General features: G+C 37.2%; 1 pseudogene; it reads left to right on the forward strand.

Annotated features, from left to right (window-relative positions):
• The window catches only part of LOC107710801 (trichohyalin-like), a 26334-nt pseudogene that overhangs the window by 3650 nt on the left and 16085 nt on the right, over positions 1 to 6599 (forward strand).

The following is a 6599-nucleotide window of genomic DNA, read 5'->3' on the forward strand; positions in this document are numbered from 1 at the left end:
TAGGCCATATGCCTAACAATAAATATTCAATTAACGTGTGTCCACTAAAGCTCTTTTAGTCAGCTGAAAAATGTTAGGCGCTCTTATAAAAACAGCCAGCTGGTGGTGCTTGAGAACGCTTTGGTGGCACAGCATTTTTCCAGCTAAGACGCTTTGGTTGCTATGATCCATGACAGTAACGTATTACTAGTATCTCATTTTGAAGAATATTACTGAATATAAAATTTAAGTAACCAGCAACTTGTTATTGTTGTTCGGTCGTTGTACAAGTAGGATGGTTGGTCGGTGTAGTATTTGTCCCGCCCCTCCTCCATTTATTGGATGGTTGGGTAAAAAGTGACAGTGATGAGTGCTGTGTTTTACTTAAAGTAAAAAAAAAAAGACAAGGCAAACAAACTTGTGAAATATTATGGAAGTGCATCAAAATTCAGTGTCATCAGTTTGACAAAAAGAACACAGAATGTTTTACGCACCATTTACACGTGGTAGAGAGCAGGTGTACATTTCTTTAGAACCAACTAACATTGTGACAATATGAACATTTTCATGAATTCGAAAACTTACGTCAGAACGGCTTTACGAACGATTTGCACAAAGATTCCTTCTGCTCATGTTTCATGCTTCTGCCCATTGTCTTACTGAAGTCAGTAATTCAATTCAAGTTTATTTGCACAGCGCTTTTCACGATACAAATCATAGCAAAGCAACTTTACAGCAAATTAAGTTTCTACAATATTTAGTGGTAGCTTATCAGTGGTGACTGTCAGTCAATGTACATATGGCAGAAATGTACAGAAAAATCAATTAAAGAATACTCATCATTAGACCGGAGACCGCAGAAATCCGGTGGGGCTTAAGAATTAGACGAAACCACATGAATTGACAGAGACAAGATAGCAGCAGAGTAGATGAGGAATGAAGTCTCTTGAACCAAAATTAAAATTGGAATAACATCATCCAAATTCTAATCTGGTACTCAACAGCGGGCTGTAAATTGCAACCTAAATTCTGATATTAATAATTTCCTGTCACTATGGTTTATTGGCTTTACAACGATAACTTTGCAACATTTGAATAGTAAACATTTATGTGCAAAGAATTTAAGAGAAATTGTGATTGGATTAACTAAAAAGATAATCAATTTCTCAGGCTTGTAACCACACCTGAGGGTTAAACCCATTCAGAGGACATCCACAACTTCTCCTGAGGGAGAATTAGTCAAACAGTCAAATTAATCAAATTAAATGTATTGAAAAACCACTCAATAGTTGTAAAATCTCTGATCTCACAATATTTGGCTCAACAACACGTTCAAAGTTCAGCCTTAACAAATACAGCTTATAGCTTGGTTTTGTTTTAGGTTTTATAAAAATTACTACACACTTATATGATTCTCAGTCTTTGTCTTTAAGCAGACAGACAAACATGAAGAGACCATAAATATAAAACAACATGTGTACTTTGCATTTGCTCTGGGTTTGCCCAACCCCCAAACTTTCTCACACTCAAAGAGATTCTCAAAAGAATGCACTTAGTGACATCTCAGCTCATAAACAAAAGAAATTTGTGTCCAATTCCACATTGTAGTCACAAAAATCTTCAGATTGAGCAATGATTCAACTTATGCTTCAGTAAGTGCTTGCAGTTCATTGAATGTTCACAGCAGCAAAAACTATAACTGGTTTCCACCACAGGGCCAAATCAGAGGTATATCTTCAAAAAGATCAGTCAGACGATAACCAATCATTTTGAACAAGTTGCACAGGAGGCCCTTCAGAGACCAGTAATAAACTATTTTAATTAATAATATAGTTTTTAATTTTATTTTTTATTCCAGTTTTATTTTAGTACTTCAAGTTAAACTAAATTAAAATGAAAAAGGTTGCCTTGGAAATAAAATAAGTTGAAGGTTTTTTGAACATTATATTACACACGGCAGCAACAAACAGGAAGTGACGTCAGATCACCAGTATTACCAGTTTCCAAGTACCAAGTAACGTATGAATGACTTGGTGGTACCAAGTTATTGTTTTGCACAAGTAGGTCTTTGTGTTCAAGTCCCAAGTCAAGAACAGCAAGTACAATCAATTTGCAAGTTAGTTTATATCAGGAAGGCTTTTAAAATGTGTTTTACTTCTCAGTTCAGTTTCATGTGAGATGAGGTATTGATTGATTATTGTTGCTAAGGGCACCCATCTATCTCAGTTCAGTTTTCTTTTGCCTAGAGATTGTGCTTGAATGTGTCACGTAGAATTATTGAACAAGCAGTGAAAAAAAAGTATTTTGGGAGGTTAACAAAGTAACAAAGCATAGGTAGCATTAAATATACATACTGATTTACTCATTTATACACATACACGTGGTAAAATGGAATGTTTTATATTCATTGCATACATATACTTTGTAGAAATCTTTAATCTCTAATAACTCCATTCTGCTGTCTGTTGTCGGTGTTTCTTTGTCTGAATATGGCACTTAACACATGCTGTGTGGTATCAGCGTTTGGTATCGGGGCATTTTAACGAGTACCAGTACAGGAGCTCAAGTATTAAAGATAATGTCCTTTTTGATTTTGGTTCTTAACAAACCTTTCCTTTTGGCATCTTCATTTTTAAGGTCCTTCATTTTTAGGATTTTTTATGGTTCCGTTCCAGAGATATTGGGAACTAAATATGGCTCCAGTAGAAAATTGTTAAATTGTATACATTTTCAGTGGTCAAACACCAAATGTGGGTGGTTTTACATTCAGCTGATTCTTTTTTAATGTTGAAAAATAATTAAGCTCCCCATATCTCTGGGATTGAACAATACAGGGCCTTAAAATGAAGATTACAAATAAAAAGTTTTATTAAGAACCATAATTAAAAATGACATTGAGATATTTTTAATACTTCTGGAATTACAGACATGCGAAGTTTGGAAAAACAATACTTTGGGCACTCAGACAGGTATGCTCTATGCAGTTGTTTTGACAGAGGGAAGCAAGCTACATTTCTAGTTATTCTCATTATTTATTTTTCAGCATACCCCTTTAAATACAATAAGCATCAGCTGTCTCAGATAAAATAAAAAAAAAAGTATACTTGAATGCACTAAAAAAAATACTTAAATACCAACAAGTACATTCTTTTTTTTTTTTGGTGCTAAATAAAATTGTAAAAGTTATACACTATAAATACAGGTGCATCTCAATAAATTAGAATGTCGTGGAAAAGTTCATTTATTTCAGTAATTCAACTCAAATTGTGAAACTCGTGTATTAAACAAATTCAGTGCACACAGACTGAAGTAGTTTAAGTCTTTGGTTCTTTTAATTGTGATGATTTTGGCTCACATTTAACAAAAACCCACCAACTCACTATCTCAACAAATTAGAATACTCCATAAGACCAATAAAAAAAACATTTCTAGTGAATTGTTGGCCTTCTGGAAAGTATGTTCATTTACTGTACATGTACTCAATAACTTGGTAGGGTCTCCTTCTGCTTTAATTACTGCCTCAATTCGGCGTAGCATGGAGGTGATCAGTTTGTGGCACTACTGAGGTGGTATGGAAGCCCAGGTTTCTTTGACAGTGGCCTTCAGCTCATCTACATTTTTTGGTCTCTTGTTTCTCATTTTCCACTTGACAATACCCCATAGATTCTCTATGGGGTTCAGGTCTGGTGAGTTTGCTGGCCAGTCAAGCACACCAACACCATGGTCATTTAACCAACTTTTGGTGCTTTTGGCAGTGTGAGCAGGTGCCAAATCCTGCTGGAAAATGAAATCAGCATCTTCAAAAAGCTGGTCAGCAGAAGGAAGCATGAAGTGCTCCAAAATGTCTTGGTAAACGGGTGCAGTGACGTTGGTTTTCAAAAAACACAATGGACCAACACCAGCAGATGACATTGCACCCCAAATCATCACAGACTGTGGAAACTTAACACTGGACTTCAAGCAACTTGGGCTATGAGCTTCTCCACCCTTCCTCCAGACTCTAGGACCTTGGTTTCCAAATGAAATACAAAACTTGCTCTCATCTGAAAAGAGGACTTTGGACCACTGGGCAACAGTCCAGTTCTTCTTCTCCTTAGCCCAGGTAAGACGCCTCTGACGTTGTCTGTGGTTCAGGAGTAGCTTAACAAGAGGAATACGACAACTGTAGCCAAATTCCTTGACACGTCTGTGTGTGGTGGCTCTTGATGCCTTGACCCCAGCCTCAGTCCATTCCTTGTGAAGTTCACTCAAATTCTTGAATCGATTTTGCTTGACAATCCTCATAAGGCTGCAGTTCTCTCGGTTGGTTGTGCATCTTTTTCCTTCCACTCAACTTTCTGTTAACATGCTTGGATTTTCCGGTCCTGGATTGTTCATGTCCATTGCAGCCACCGCGCTACCAGTAGACTATTTCTCTTGCACCCAAGATCTTGATCTCTGTCTGCTGCTGATCTCTGCTTCCTCTAATAAACTGTTATCTGCTGAGCTCGCATCTGAATCCTCTGTTATTTCCCACACTTATAGCACATGATTGGATTATTCATTTATATGCGTTTAGATGTGTACCAAAATTCACAATTTAACAGTAAGTATACTTTGTTTCTCAAAAGCATTGTAAGCCTAAGTTGATCGAAGATCCATTGGTGGCAATTTGACGTTATGGTTGGATTTCTGCTCTGTTTCCGGTCCTGGATTGTTCATGTCCATTGCAGCCACCGCGCTACCAGTAGACTATTTCTCTTGCACCCAAGATCTTGATCTCTGTCTGCTGCTGATCTCTGCTTCCTCTAATAAACTGTTATCTGCTGAGCTCGCATCTGAATCCTCTGTTATTTCCCACACTTATAGCACATGATTGGATTATTCATTTATATGCATTTAGAGGTGTACCAAAATTCACAATTTAACAGTAAGTATACTTTTAGCATAAAGTACTTGAACTGCTATATTTTGAATGTGGAAAAAAGTGCTATTAAATGGAGGGCAGACACAGTTTCATTAACCTTCCCTCTCTGTGTCCTATTAAATAAAGTCAATAATTCAGCACCCAAAACTTAATGAATTGTTTTTTGTCATTTTCAGATGATGAAGATTCACCATCAGATGCAGGATGCTTGAGGATCTTGCTGTTTGGGAGGACAGGAAGTGGAAAGTCTGCAACAGGAAACACTATCCTCGGAAACGATGAGTTTCGCAGTGAAGCTAGTTCACGTTTGGTGACCACTGTTTGTCAGAAGAGAGTTGGTGAAGTTGATGGTCGATCAGTAGCTGTTATTGATACTCCAGGACTCTTTGACACGAGACTGACAAAAGAACAAGTGCAGGAAGAAATAATGAACTGTATTTCACTGTCAGCTCCTGGACCACATGCGTTCATCATTGTGCTGAGTCTGGGAGGAATCACTCCAGAGGAGAAAGAGACTTTAAACATGATCAAGATGATATTTGGCCCAAAAGCAGCAGATTTCTGCATTGTTCTCTTCACTAGAGGAGATCATCTGAAAGAAGCAGATTTAAGCGTTCTTCTCTACACTAGAGTAGGCCTACCTTACAGGAAAACTCTAACAGTAGAACAATATATAGAAATAAATGATGAACTCAAGAAACTGACTAGTGACTGTAGAAACAGATTCCTGGCTTTTAACAACACAAGAATACGAGATCAGACACAAGTTACTAAGCTGTTCGATATGATAGAAGAGATGAAGAAATATAATCAGGGCCGATATTTCACTAATGAGATGTTTGAGGAGGCAGAGATCTCCACTGAACAGAGAATGGAAATGCTAGAAGAGAATAAAAGAAAAAAACTGTCTCAAGTTGAAGAATTAGAAGCCAAATACGACATGGAAGACATGAGTATGAGAAAGAGACTAGAGGAGAGAAAACAAAGGGCAGAAGAGGAAAGAGAGAGACTGAAGAACAAGTTCAGAGAACAAGAGGAAACACTCAGGAGAGAGTTTGAGGAGAAAGAAAGATCAGAGCAGAAGAAACGAGAGATGAAGGAGGACCAGAAACGATCAGAAGAAGAGGAACAGAAAAGAGCTGAATATAATCAAAGAATAGAGGAGATGGAGAAAGAGATTGAAGATCAGAGAATACAGTATGAAAAACAGCAAGAAGAAAGAGAAGAAGAAGATGAACAAGATCAAGAAAAGATGAAAAATAAAGAACGTACTATAGCAGAATTACAGATGAAGCAAGAAGAGGAAATAAAAATGAGAGATTTAAAGGAACAAATGAGGAAGACAGAAGAAGAGAACGAGAGAGAAGAATGGAAGGGAAAAATAAAAGAGGCTGAAAATGACAAAGAGACTCAAGAGGAAATTAAACGACAGCAGAGAGAATGGGAGGAAGAGAAGAAACGACAGATGAGAGAACGAGAGGAAGAGGAAAGAGAGAGAAAAGAGAGACACGAGAAACAGCTGAGAGAAAAACATGAAGAACTGGAGAACAAGAGAAAGAAATTTGAAAGAGAGAGAGAAGAAGGAAGACAAAACAGAGAGGAGGAAAAAAAACAACAGAAAAGAGAGAAAGAACAGAAGAAGACAGAATATGAAGAAAAGATAAATGAAATGAAAAGACGTTGTGAGCAGCTGGAGCGAGAGAGAAAAGAGGAG

Source organism: Sinocyclocheilus rhinocerous, unplaced genomic scaffold (assembly GCF_001515625.1).
Source record: "Sinocyclocheilus rhinocerous isolate Xijiao unplaced genomic scaffold, SAMN03320098_v1.1 scaffold1649, whole genome shotgun sequence".
NCBI classification, from domain to species: domain Eukaryota; kingdom Metazoa; phylum Chordata; class Actinopteri; order Cypriniformes; family Cyprinidae; genus Sinocyclocheilus; species Sinocyclocheilus rhinocerous.